General features: G+C 40.3%; 2 long non-coding RNA genes across 2 annotated transcripts; both read left to right on the top strand.

Moving 5' to 3' along the window:
* The first annotated feature begins 4,313 nt into the window (after positions 1 to 4,313).
* LOC142151521 (uncharacterized) lies at positions 4,314 to 11,746 on the top strand. Its single transcript, XR_012691200.1, has 2 exons — positions 4,314 to 5,059; positions 10,235 to 11,746. It is a non-coding gene; the product is annotated as an uncharacterized LOC142151521 (long non-coding RNA).
* Positions 5,066 to 8,852, top strand: LOC142151520 (uncharacterized). The gene is made up of 2 exons (XR_012691199.1): positions 5,066 to 7,737; positions 8,450 to 8,852. It is a non-coding gene; the product is annotated as an uncharacterized LOC142151520 (long non-coding RNA).
* Positions 11,747 to 14,389: the final 2,643 nt, after the last annotated feature.

Below are 14,389 nucleotides of genomic sequence, written 5' to 3'. Positions count from 1 at the left end.
ACACAGAGCCCTGACCTCAACCCCATCGAACAACTTTGTAATGAACTGGAATGGAGATTAGAGCCAGGCCTTCTCATCTAACATCAGTGTCTGACCTCATAAATGCTATACAGAATGAATGGGCACAAATTCCCACAGAAACACTACAATGTCTTGTTGAAAGCCTTCCAAGAAGAGTGGAAGCTGTTATCGCTGCAAAATGGAGACCAACTGCATATAAAAGTATTTGAATACAATGTCATTACAGTCCCTGTTGGTGTAATGGTCAAGCGTCCAAATACTTTTGTCCATATAGTGTGTGTGTGTGTGTAATATATATATATATATATATATATATATATATATATATATATATATATATATATCATACTTACCAAATGTTTATGTTTATTTCTTCCCCTTGGGAGATCCCAGAGAGGAATTGGCAGTGCAGAGGAGGGTGGGACACCATGAATTGCGTCATTTTGGCCCCACCCCATTGGGAAAGGATGCAATTGCACTATGAAATGGGCAGGATGTGGGAGAATTGCCGGCTCTCCCGCTCTAATCCAGGAGAGTGGGCAAGTATGACCTTTATACAAACACAGAACATAAAAACAGAAAGAACCGTAACATTTACTTTCCAGCACAAAACACAAATAAAGGTGTTAGTGTTCCTTTAAATATTAATTAGCAATAATCACAATACTTGCGCAATAAACTTTTAAATCTTTATTTATGAAGCTATTTAGCACATTACAAGAGCAGTTTATACTCTTTAATCAGTGAAATACTGCTAATTATTGGCGGTGAGTGAAACATTTTACTTACTGATTACTCAGGGCATACTATAGTAAGTGACAGTGGGCCTACAGTTACATTGCCACTGCTTTAGTCCATCTCTGAATATAGACCATACACTGCAACATCTAGATTGTGAGCTCTTTGGGGGGAAAAATTGCTGTTTATAGGAAGGTATGTCTGCTAAAGAACTGTATAAATTGAAGATTCAAAACAAGTACACAGACCCAGCCTAGCACAGTGATTATCAGACTCTCTCACACAACTTGTTATGTATACATGTAACACTAAATGTCTCGTCATACACAATACTAATGCATGACATAGATGCATGTACACAAAACAAGCAGCTCATAAAATATTCCCATATCTAGATCTGTTTGTAACTTTATATGGGTGGGTCCAGGATCTATCTGGATTAGTGTGGTAGTTGTGTCCTGCCCTGAACCCATTCATCAGCCAAGAATGTCACATTCTCTGTCTGGACCTTTGCTGTGGAGAAGAGCACAGCCAGAACCTCCCACAGACACAAATACTTCACAAACTAATTAAACCACTCATTTTTATTTTCCATCAAGGCTTCTGCATTATCAATTCAACTGTTACATGGTAATTATTGCCGACCAACAAAGTCCATACACATACATATTATATCACACACATCGTACCTCCCAACTGTTCTGATTTAGGTAGGACATTCTTGATTCTGGGGGGACTGTTCCGCTGTCCTATCAGCCAGGACTTTAGTCCCGTCTGCCAGGAATGTATGTGTGTATGTCCCTTTTGGTGAACAGAGGTGTTTTCAGGGGAGCATTAGAAGCACACGTGCCTACTCTCCCAGAATGTCCAAGAGGCTCCCAATTTTTATGGAGTTCCCCTTCATTCCATCTTTTCCTCTGGATGTGGGCAGGCCTTGAGGATGTTGATGTGAATTGCATCATCATGGGCTTCCCCCCTACACAATAACACAAATCATGTTGCCCACACAAGGCAGAATCTGCTCATTTACAGTTGATTAAAACTTGCTGAATGAGACAGCGAAAACAATTTGCCTCTCTCTCTGTGTGTACGTCTGTATCAGTGTATATGTGTGCATGTATATAATCATATACACACACCTACACTCAGTAGCAGCAACTATCTAATCAGCCACCCATGTGGCAGCAGCAACTCAATGCACAAAGGCATGCAGACATGGTTATACAAGCATGGTCATACAAGCACGCAGACATGGTCATACAAGCATGGTCATACAAGCACGCAGACAAGGTCATACAAGCACGCAGACATGGTCATACAAGCATGGTCATACAAGCATGGTCATACAAGCATGGTCATACAAGCACACAGACATGGTCAAGAGTTTCCGTTTTTGTTCAGACCAAACATCACATTTCTTCCCCATTCTGATCTTACTGACTTTGACCATGGACTGCCTGAGAGACTGGTTTGTGTACCTCAGAAACTGCTGATCTCCTGGGATTTTCACACATAACAGTCTCTAGAGCAGAAATCCAAAGAGCTACCAACAGGTCATGTTTTCAGGATTTCTGTCTGTAGAAACAGGTGAGATAATTATTGACCCAGCCAAATAGATTAACTCACCTGTGCGTGATTAAATAAATCTTGAAAACATGAACTGTTGGTAGCTCTGGAGGACTCAGTTTGGGAACCTCTGCTCCAGAGTTTACAGATAATGGGATGCAAAATAAAAAACATCCAGTGAGCAGCATTTCTGTGGGCGAAAACGCCTTGTTAGTGAGAGAGGTCAGAGGAGAAAGGGCCGACTGGTCCAAGCTCACAGTAACTCATATAACCATATGTTACAGCAGTAGTATGCAGAAGAGCATCTCTGAACTCGCAGCACGTCGAACCTTGAAGTTGATGGACTACAGCAGCTGAAGACCACAACAGTTCTACTCCTGCCAGCTAAGAACAGGAAACTGAGGCTACATTGGGCACAGACTCACCAAAACTGGACAGTTGAAGATTGGAAATACGTTTGATGGTCTGACAAATCTCAATTCCTGCTGCCACATGCAGATGGTAGGGTCAGAATTTTGCGTATACAACATGAATCCGTGGATCCATCCTGCCTTGTGTCAATGGTACAGGTTGTTGGTGGTGTAGGTAATGTTTTCTTGCCACACATTAGGCCCTTAATATCAACTGACCATCGTTTACATGTCACAGCCTACCTGAGTTTTGTTGCTGACCATGTGCATCCCTTTGTGGTCACAGTCTACCCATATTCCAATGGTTACTTCCAGCAGAGTAACACGCCATGTCACATAGCACACGTCATCTCAAGCTGGTTCCATGAACATGACAATGAGTTCAATGTCCTCCAATGTTCTCCAGTCACCAGATCTCCATCCAATAGATCACCTCTGGGATGTGGGGGAACAGGAGATCTGCAGTATGACTGTGCAGCTGACAAATCTGCAGTAACGGTGTGATGTTATCATGTCACCATGGACCAGGATGTCTAAGGAATGTTTCCAGCACCTTGCTGAATCCATGCCATGAAGAATTGAACATGTGTGTGTATAATTATATATATATATATATATATATATTTATTTATTACACAGTATAAATATAATGCTTTATTTATATAGCACCAACATATGCTGTGCTTCATAGAGAATATTTTAATTATTCTTGTTGATCCTTACACAGTCCAAATTCTCCACCACACAAAAACACCAGAGTTCATTTTGTCAGAAGCCAATTAATATACCAGAAAGTGTTTGGACTGTGGTAGATAAGCAGAGGCCCCAGAGGAAACCCATGGGGAGAACATACAGACCTTACACAGATAGGTCCCCCTCAGATAGAGCCCATGGCTCCAGCGCTGTGAGGCAGCAATGCTAACCATCGGGCATATATATATTTGAATTTTTTAGTCATTAACTACTTTAAATATATGTAATTTAGCTTTAAGCTCACTGTGAGGCCACCACATCTCAATGCCCCAGCTAATGTTACTGTTACTGGCCTAATGTCTGTGCCTTTAACGTTATAAGGCTGCATTGTTAATAGGATCTGCCTGATAGATATTGTTACACCATAAAGGAGGAAATGAAACAATTAATGTTTTCATAGTAAGAAAATAAGAGTCCATCCTCTAATATTCAATCAAATTTCCCAGCCAATATATGCACATTTTCTAATTGTAAGCAGTCACTAATACCCATATCGCTGTCTGGTTTTAGGTTCTGTTGCTCCTTTAAGTGACGAATGATGGGAGATGGTTGGAATGTGGGTATACGTGATTGTGGAGGAATATATGATAAATGGTAGGGAGGTGAGAGATGAGGAAAGGATGGGGGGTGCACTGAGAGCTAAATGTAAAGTCATTGCCAGTTCTAGCTGCCTGCCGCCCCCTCACCCCCTCCATGGCTTGACAGACTCAGGTTGCCATGGATACAGACAGTAATGCAGCTTCATAATGGGAGGGAGAGTGTAGATGGGAGCAGTCTGACTGATGCCAGTTTAAGGGCGCCCATTGTCTGGGCATCTTATAATTACCATCTGTTAAATATGATTTTTTGTTAAGGCCTCATAAGGCCTTTGTTCAGCCATTTTATTGTAACTTGTATAGAAATATTATTTGCTAGAAGAGATTATTCATTTTTCTGTTAACTTGCAGTTTTGCAATATGTGAGCCTATGGCCTTGAAGTTGAACTAATAGGGAACACCTGAAGAATGTAACCAGTTATGAAAACAATAATGAGCTTCATATCCAGCTGGTAGTATGGGAGCTGTATCCATGGTGTTACACATAGCATATCTCCAACTCCCCTTGAGATAAGAAATAATAGGCTCATCTGTCCTTAGAAGGGGGAGAAAAGTAAACACCTCAAGAATACGTGAGAAAGTTAATCAGTAGCGCTTCTCATAAACTAGTGGTATAAACTATTGTATGCATATGACGTAGGATTCATTTATTCAGTAGCCTATAAAAACCTGTATCTTTGTATCAATAAACTAGAGAATATTCCTTGCATACAGAACTTGGTCTGTGTCAATTCTCTCCAGCTGATTGAAGCGCTTCCAGATATACTTGACACCACAGGCTGACTTGGGTCAGAATTCTAGATCTAACAACTTGGAGGTCGCCACAGAGATTCGCTGTCCAGCAGGCTACAAGACAGACAACGGAGGTTTCCCAGCACATTGAACCCCAACATCCGCGGTCAGTAGATTTCTACTCGTTGGTCTTCCTAGTCTGGGTCACCTCATGTCTGTCTGAGGCACCTGACACGCGAATTTGTGAGTCTCAAGTATCATCTGATTAATATAATACAGTATTAACCCAATTTGTTTACTGTAATTGTATTGTTGATTAGATTTTTGAAAGATGATTGAATTTTGAGTGCATGTGTTTGTACCTATGTATGATGTATAAAGCATAAAAGTCACATAAGACATTGATCAAAGAAGCATGTAATGGAATAGAGGGATTTAGAGAGTTATTGTTTTGAACATTGAGTGAACATTTTAGACACCATCCCCAGAGGTATATCAAAGAAGGGAGATTCTGTAATCTGCCCAAATTGTGTAAGAGAGATTTCCAAAAGACCTTCGTCCCAGATACTGTCAAAGAAGCTATTTAGCACGGACATCCAGTACAAGGAGTCCACAGAACGGGACGTCCAGTGCAAGGACAACCCACAGAAACTAGATAAGAGTCCCGATTTGGACTCAACAGAATACTGTCAATACGAGTAATATAGATAGTAAACAAATGACAGCAGCTCCCTCATAGATATGATGCACAAAGACTTAAGGAAATGGGGGAGTAGAAGGTCTGCAGGGAATTTTTCAAGAAAGCGGGGATAGCCAAAGATATGTGTGGATGGAGAAACAAAGGTGTTGCAAGTGGTAATGTGACAAGAACAAAGGGGTATTGAGATCAAACCCCAAGAGATTGTTTGAGGTGGCACAGGAAAGTTAAGAGATCTGAAAAGTCGAAATATATGTGGATATGCTAAATGCATCGGAAGCTGAATAATGAATCAAGTAGGTTGTATATTATAAATGTATGTTTGATCCTGTGCAGCTGAATAAGTGAAATGTGCCCCTCCCTTATTCTGTGTAAATGATTTCAGTGTGTTGAGATAAGAAGCACACTGTTTTTTGTTTTTTGACAATGTATGTAAAATTGAAAAAATGTGTCCGGAGTGCTGATTGATGATAACATGTTGAAGCTAACTTGTATTTAGTGTAATGCTGGGACTTGTAGTTCCACAGCAGTAGGCTGGAAGATGTCAGTTAAGTTTTCTTTCTCTGTATGTGAGTTTTGTCTCTGTCTTACTGCGTGTGAGAGAGATCCGTGATAATTCACATTGTTTGTTCTCTGTCTTAGTGCTCTATAAGGGAGATGTTTGATTTACTTTAAATCACAATGTTTGTCTGTCTTGTCCGTTTTTTACAAGAGACATGTTTCAAGGTTGAAAAAGTTGTACATTCATTGCTTAATGATAAGCTTTTAAAAAGATACAAAAGAAGTTTTAAAATGTTTGGTCCGATTGCACGGACAAGATTGTAAATAATGTACATTATCACTATAAGTACTAGTGTCAGAACAAAGCTGGCTGGGATCCAACAAGCCGTTTCTGTATTTGAACAAAATAATTTTGTTTCTGAAGTTCAGAAATATAGCTTTCTCTTTAATGAAGTTGAGAATTGTGGGAGTGAGCTTACATGCTGTTTTTATCTGTGTTAAAATGGCGCTGATGAATGTTCTCAGAAATCAGGAGGGTTTGTTATGCCTTTAAAGAAATGTTACGAGATAAAATGTCGTCTGTGAGCGAGACTTAAGTGAATATATTTTTACTTTGAACACGAAAATCACAGAATCTAGAAATATGTGTGAATATTTGGTCACGGGAGAGAGATTTTGTTGAGAAAATGTTGAATGATTTACAGACACAATGTATTGTGTCTAACGAGAGTACTCTGATTTATGAGACAGTGCTGCTTTTAAAATGGTTGAATACTTGGAACCAAGATTCCAGATTGAATGTTTCTAAACCCGGAAATTTAATTAGTGTCATTTAAAAGGGCTGTACTAAGAGATGATAAGAAAGGAGTGGCTTTGAACACTCGCCCAGGTCTCGTCACTTTGACATTCTCTATTTGTGAAATTAGGGACTGCCCCTTTGAGGAAATCAAGGCATGGAACGCATAGCGTCACAGTTAAGCTTTTAGCAGCTGTTCACTGGTTACCTGATAACAGTATACACGCATGTTACAGTTACAGTAATTCCTAGTAAATAAATGTTAATCTCTATGCAAAAGTTTTTTTATTCACAGGTCTCCAGCTGCAAAGACCCATTAGGCAATCCAGATTGCATTGATTTAACTTCCAATGCACCATCTTTGCACCACAACAAACATAAGTATAAACTAATGAAGGATTTAAATAACGTAAACTCTTCTGAGTAATGATTACCTTGTTTTGGAAAGAGATATTAGAGTTTATGTGCTATTCGCATAGCAAATGCATGAACTAGGTGGTTTTTCTGTATGTGCAGAAAGCAAAAGGTTTTTATTTGTATCCTCATTACAGTTTTGAGTAAATCAGTGTTTGTAAAGACATTTACTGCCCTTATTTACGGTGCTATAATTGTCATATACTGTAAATAATTCTTTTTATTGTGGGTATGGTAATGCATTGATGGGAATTCTATATTTTTACAGAAATGAAAAAGATTTAAGACTTTAAGAGCAATTGTATGTGCTCCTGCATTAGCACTTCTGGATCATAGCAAGCCATTTATACTCTCCTCTGAGCAGAACCAAATGTTTAACCAATTTTAAGCTGAAATAACTTCAGCGCCAGCACTGGCTTTGCCAGATTATGACAAGCCTTTCACATTATTTTGTTATAAAGTCAGTGCACATGTACAAGGAGTACTGACACAAATACATGGTCGCAAGCTAAGGTCACTTGCATACTACTCTGCTTTAGTGCTTGAAAAGAGTATAGATATTGTGCTAGGACACCCAGTTACCTTAACGGTATCGTACGTTGTGACAGAAACCAAGCACAAGCAAAACATTTGTTACCGGCCAGATTTACTAAGTATGAAGATATACAGCACAAAGGACATTCCCTCCTATTGTGAAATGAGTGACATATAACACTTGCCGAGCGCACTGTGTATTTTCTTCCTCCCTTTCCTTTTTATTAGAAGACAAAAAAAAAAAAAAGGAAGCACAAGAGGCCCCAGAGCCTCTCATGTTCACAGATATATGTTAAGACCTTCAGACAAGGGGAATCTGAGTAAACTGTATTTTAAGTTTTTTAAAGGTCCAAGGGAGACCAGAGAGGGGAGTTCATTGATATTAGCAGGAGGAATATAGATTGCACGTTATTTTCCTTTGCTGTGCGCTGTAGATGTGTACTAGACTAGAAAGGAAAGCCAAGTTTGGAAGAACCAGACTCAGGCCCATAGTAATGTATAGATCATTATACATAATTAGAAAATTCGAATATGAAAGTTTAACCCAACCAAATAAAGAAAAGAGCAACCCATGACTACAGGGGTTTACACCCAATGCAGGAATGTGTTTGTGAGTATTGTGGCCCAACACATTATTATATACACTAATAGAACTGATGATGTGGCTTATTAACAGGTTATTTAAGCTAAGTGTTTCTCTTCCAGAAGAATTAAAGTTACCACATCTGTCTTAACCGTTGTACTGTACACTCCATCTAATGAGTGTAAACTTTGTGGAACTCAGAAACCAAGAACCTTTTCCTTGGATTCCACATGCTCCTTACTGAAGCCTATCCTAATGAAGTAGCACTGCTTACTCCCAGTAACGTTACACTTAAGCAGTGCACAATGTTGAATCCTGCTGCCTTATTGCAGCAAGTTTCAAAAGATGGGAGAAGTACCTGTATATATTGGGGTTACCCTAGGGATTTGGGGGAATTCCATTCCAGCTTGAACAGAAAGAAAAAAAAAAAAAAATGCAAACAAAATTTTTCTGAACATGATTGCATAGAACTAATGAAACAAGAATCTCTGGTTTTATCTCACATTAAAGATAAACCATTACCAGATGCAGACATCACTCTTTTTGTAGATGGTTCACACTATCACATAGATCCTGTCCCGTATACAGGGTGTGCTGTAACCACACACACAGAAATAGTGATTCAACAGACTCTACCGAGTCACATGTCAGCACAAGAAGCTGAACTAAAGGCCCTGACACTTGCATGCATATATGCAAAAGGACAAAGAGTAAATATTTACACTGATTCAAGTTATGCATTTGTAATTGCGCATGATTATGGCCCTGTATGGAAAAGTAGGGACCTTATGGGTTCAGCAAGCAAACCAGTCAATATGATGAACATACCAGGGCATTGTTCACTGCATTCCAGCTGTCCTCCAAACAGTGATGAAGGTGAAGACACACACAGAGATACTACCCCCGAAGCTAAGTGAAATAGACCAGGCCGCACGAGAAGCCGCCATAGCCCCAGTACCCCAAGGGGAGTCTATTTACATGGTGACCCCCTGACCCCTGTTTGACCAGAGCACACTCCAACTTATGGAAAGACAAGCAACAGAAAATAAGAAAAAGACTTGGGCAATACATGGAGCACTAGAAGTGCAAGGAGTGGTGTAAAGGTCAGCGTTTGTGTCTGCCAAAAGTAGTTTATCCCATTATGGCCAATATAGCACACGAGAAAGTGCATCTGGGAAAAGATGCTATGGTTGTACTCACTAGCAGCTTATGGATAGTACCAGGGTTCGCCCAAGCAGCACAGTCATTAGTGGCAGAATGCCTAGTCTGTGCACAAAGTAACCCGAGTAAGTCTGTCCTATGGAAAAGCACACCCCAGACATAATATCCCTATAAGAGGATACAGATAGACTTTATAACTTCCCAAATGCTCGGGCTTTGAGAATGTGCTTGTCTGTGTCAACTTCTTTAGTCACTGGCTGGAGACATGGCTGTATAGAAAAGCAAATGCTTTAGCATTTAGCCAAGAAAATTGCGAATGAGGTAATCTGATGATATGGTGTACCAGAGGTCATTGTAAGTGACAGAGGGATACACTTTACGGGGCAAGGATTCCAGAAACTATCACACCCCCTACAGATCCCAAAGTTCAGGATGTATGGAGCGCCTTAATGGTACACTGAAATTGAAAATGCAGAAAATAATGGCTGAAACAGGTCTGCCATGGATCTCATGTTTACCTGCACTCAGTAAAAAATACTGCTAGGAAAGACACAGGTTTAACACCATATGAGATATTGTTTGGCACAGCAAACAGAACAGGCTGTTATTTTCCATAGCAACTACACCATGTATATAGTGATTTGTTGAATTATGTTGCCTTATTATAGAAACAACTAACTGAAATACATGGTCAAATATTCTCCTCCATTGCAAACCCTAATTTTGATACAGGTACCCATAAACTGCACCCTGGGGGGCTGGGTGGTCGTGAGAAAGCACATCAGGAGAAGTCTTGAACCCAGATACAAGGGTCCTTATCAAGTCCTGTTGACGACTCCCATGGCAGTGAAAGTACAGGAAAGAGACACCTGGATTCACGCATAACACTGCAAAGTCTTCAAATCAGGGGAGTCTTGTTCTGATAAATAGAAATGACTGTCTCATTGTATTGATATGTCTTGCCAGAATAATTGTGACTGAAGTAGGGATTAAGGCCTCCCTAACCCAGTATGAAACAGACAGTTAAGTGACATATTGCCTATGCCACTGTGAGAAACATATGGGAAGGAGTGCTCAACAATTTGCACTCATAGTAGAGTAAACTCTGAAAATGTCTTTGTGCAGATGCATAACCTCATTGGTAAAGTTGTCAGTAATGATTCATGTTGGATATTGGAAATATTGGCATTAGTAGCAAATGGTTTTGCAATCCTGTTGATCGTATAGGTGATAATGAAACTAAATATATGGCTGATTAAGAAGTTACTGACACTTGATTGTTGTCTCTCCAAAAAGGGAACCACTGAAAATCCCGAACCTCTGATGATCACAGAAATTACTTCTGAAACCTGACCAGACTATGAGTGTCATGAATTATTTGGACTAGCAAAGCCAAAGAACTGCAGAGTTTGCAACAAGAAACTACTAAAGATTGAACAAAGGACATGCAAGGCCTGCAGAACTACTATAGACTCATTAACTACCTACTAAGAAACCATCTTTTAAGAAACCATCTTCTAAGAAACCATCTTTTCTAGACATGGACATTTGCCAAAATGCATCTCCTCATAAATCAAGTTAGGACAGGGAGGATCACAGGCTTATTAGTGGGGGATGAGTTGACAGATTCCTAAGGGGACCAACTCTATGCATGTGGCCTCCTACATGTGTATAAGTACCTGCTTATTAAGAATGTGGTTCTATAGATAGGATTAGGTAGGTAGGAGGAGAAAGGGTCGAAAATTGAATAAAAGATGGGAAATGTTAAATATGATTTTTTGTTAAGGCCTCATAAGGCCTTTGTTCAGCCATTTTATTGTAACTTGTATAGAAATATTATTTGCTAGAAGAGATTATTCATTTTTCTGTTAACTTGCAGTTTTGCAATATGTGAGCCTATGGCCTTGAAGTTGAACTAATAGGGAACACCTGAAGAATGTAACCAGTTATGAAAACAATAATGAGCTTCATATCCAGCTGGTAGTATGGGAGCTGTATCCATGGTGTTACACATAGCATATCTCCAACTCCCCTTGAGATAAGAAATAATAGGCTCATCTGTCCTTAGAAGGGGGAGAAAAGTAAACACCTCAAGAATACGTGAGAAAGTTAATCAGTAGCGCTTCTCATAAACTAGTGGTATAAACTATTGTATGCATATGACGTAGGATTCATTTATTCAGTAGCCTATAAAAACCTGTATCTTTGTATCAATAAACTAGAGAATATTCCTTGCATACAGAACTTGGTCTGTGTCAATTCTCTCCAGCTGATTGAAGCGCTTCCAGATATACTTGACACCACAGGCTGACTTGGGTCAGAATTCTAGATCTAACACATCTAATGGAGTCTGCTTGTACTGTTTTGACAATGTAATGATCGGTTTTCCTGCTGGCATTACCACTATATCAGAAGAGTGAAACAAAAAGAAAAGAAATAACTTAACATGTATATCATGTAATCAGAATGTTAATGCAATTATGTTCTTCTCCGTATTTGCAGGGTTTTAGAGGAGGGTGGGGGGTGTCAATAATGCAAGCATGGGCTCTTAGGGAGAAGTACTGAGAAATACGTCAGAGAAGGGGTTAACAAGATTTGCAGATCATTGGTAAGGAAGGAGATAGCAAACAGGTGTCATTGTATCTGTGAGGACAGCCAGGTGTGAGAGAGTCTGCACCTCTCCTGCAGGCACTTACCAGGTCTCTGGCATCAGACAGGTTAATAAAAATGCAGATGAGTTTTGTCAGTCAGAAATCCACCTTAACACGTTCCTGGGTGTGACTGGCAGAGGAGGCAGCTGAGGAGGGGGCAGAGTAAGGAGATAATCATAGGGTGGGAAGGAGCAAGAAAAAACTTAGGGAGCTGGGCAGATAATGAGACAAGGCTGAACAATAGGGAGGTGGGGGCTGTAGCAGCTGAGACAAAGAGGAAGGGTGGAGAGGGAGAGATGGAGGAGAGGAAGGGAGGACAATTAGAAATGGAGATAGGTACATAAGACTGGGCACAGTGTGTCTGAGGGTTCATAGCCTGGCAAGGGCAGCCCCTCTTGTGCTGCAGTGCCCAGTGTTTCCATGGAAACAGAAAGCAAGGTACATTTTAACCCTTCCCCCGCTGCTTAACCTAGTACACATCTGAACAGCAATGCTCCATTACCTAATTTTCTATCAGCATCGCTCAATTAACCAGAGGCTTGATACCGAACACCTCCATCCATGGCAGGAGAGACGTATCACAATTTATAATATGACTTATCACTTCCAGGTACTAAATCTCACCTGCAGTTATTCTCCGATACTTCTGCTCTCACATCTAACCCAATGGTTTACTCATGATAATGTTTGCAGTGAAAAGTCAGCCTACGCTATGGCTTAATACCTGTTACCTACCCTGCACTCAAATGCCGATAGTACAAAATAGCGCTTTAACTACAGTTAAGCTATTGCAAACCGTGTAGAAAGGAGGGGGGGAGGGGAGACTTGGCTCAGCAGCCTATTAGGAACATTTTAAAGGAAAAAAAAACAGCCCAGTAACCAAGCCCAAGGTAGCCCACCATGGGACTGGCCCAGGGGGCAGCCAGCCCCTGAGTTCTCGTGTACCCATTTTTTTCCCCAGCTAGCAGCAGTCATTACACTGGTTATTTGCTTTTTAAAAGTGCGCGTGGTCTCCTTTGCTATCAAATACTGGCATAAAGTAGTCTGCGGCTCCCCCTGACAGCTCTTTTGCACCCCGCTGTTGTCATCACTGCGGTATTCCAGGTTTTACTAGCATAGGTCTGTTCTTTCTTGTGAGATGGCGCCACCTTGTGGTGAGATAGACAAATAGACATGAGAGAGTGGATGCAAACATACCTACAGTAACATTACATTGCATGCATCCGGTTAGGTGTCACTCAGTATGCATACTCCAATGTGAGGCAAAAAAATTGGCGTTTCCTAAATCAATTATTAAATTTTAAATCTCATCTTTGTAAACAGATCTGTGTAAATAATTCTCATACACAGCAGGTATGGGCAGCACGGTGGCCTAGTGGTTAGCACTTCTGCCTCACAGCACTGGGGTCATGAGTTCGATTCCTGACCATGGCCTTATCTGTGTGGAGTTTGTATGTTCTCCCTGTGTTTGCGTGGGTTTCCTCCGGGTGCTCCGGTTTCCTCCCACACTCCAAAAACATACTGGTAGGTTAATTGACTGATATCAAAATTGGCCCTAGTCTCTCCCTGTCTGTCTGTGTGTGAGTGTGTGTCTATTAGGGAATTTAGACTGTAAGCTCCAATGGGGCAGGGACTGATGTGAATGAGTTCACTGTACAGCGCTGCGGAATTAGTGGCGCTATATAAATAAATGATGATGATGTGTTTGCTATGATAATTGCTGAACACTGGTTTACTTTCCTGAAACCCTTAGGTCGATATGCCGCTAAATGTGAAATACAAGCTGATCTAATATGGACATTGTATATCACTGCAGAATATGTTGGCGCTTTACAATAGTTAGATATATCAACTTAATTTCATGTAGTGTTGCTTTTGAGTCCACAGTCTTCCTGACCCAACTTAACAGGAGCCTCAGATCACTGCTCTGTGCTGTTGCCTTAGGCCCTGATTATATGGCGTTGGCCAGAATAAACAGTTCTGGGACAAGTTTACCTGTGTGGATGGTCCTTAAATGTGCACAGTGACATTAATGACACATTGAATATTTAAAGGACAAAGTGTACCCTGGATACAACAACTATATCAATTAATTCCAAAATAAAGCTCAGTATCTAATGACATCAAACTGATCCATCAATAACCTCAGAGTAAGCTTTCTAGAAGAGCATAATGTACATAAAATCAATACCAATATGGTTCTAGGTAACAAAAAGAGGTATTATAGAAATAGTTT

This window comes from Mixophyes fleayi, chromosome 4 (assembly GCF_038048845.1).
Source record: "Mixophyes fleayi isolate aMixFle1 chromosome 4, aMixFle1.hap1, whole genome shotgun sequence".
NCBI classification, from domain to species: domain Eukaryota; kingdom Metazoa; phylum Chordata; class Amphibia; order Anura; family Limnodynastidae; genus Mixophyes; species Mixophyes fleayi.
This window is presented reverse-complemented; position numbering and strand designations above follow the sequence as displayed.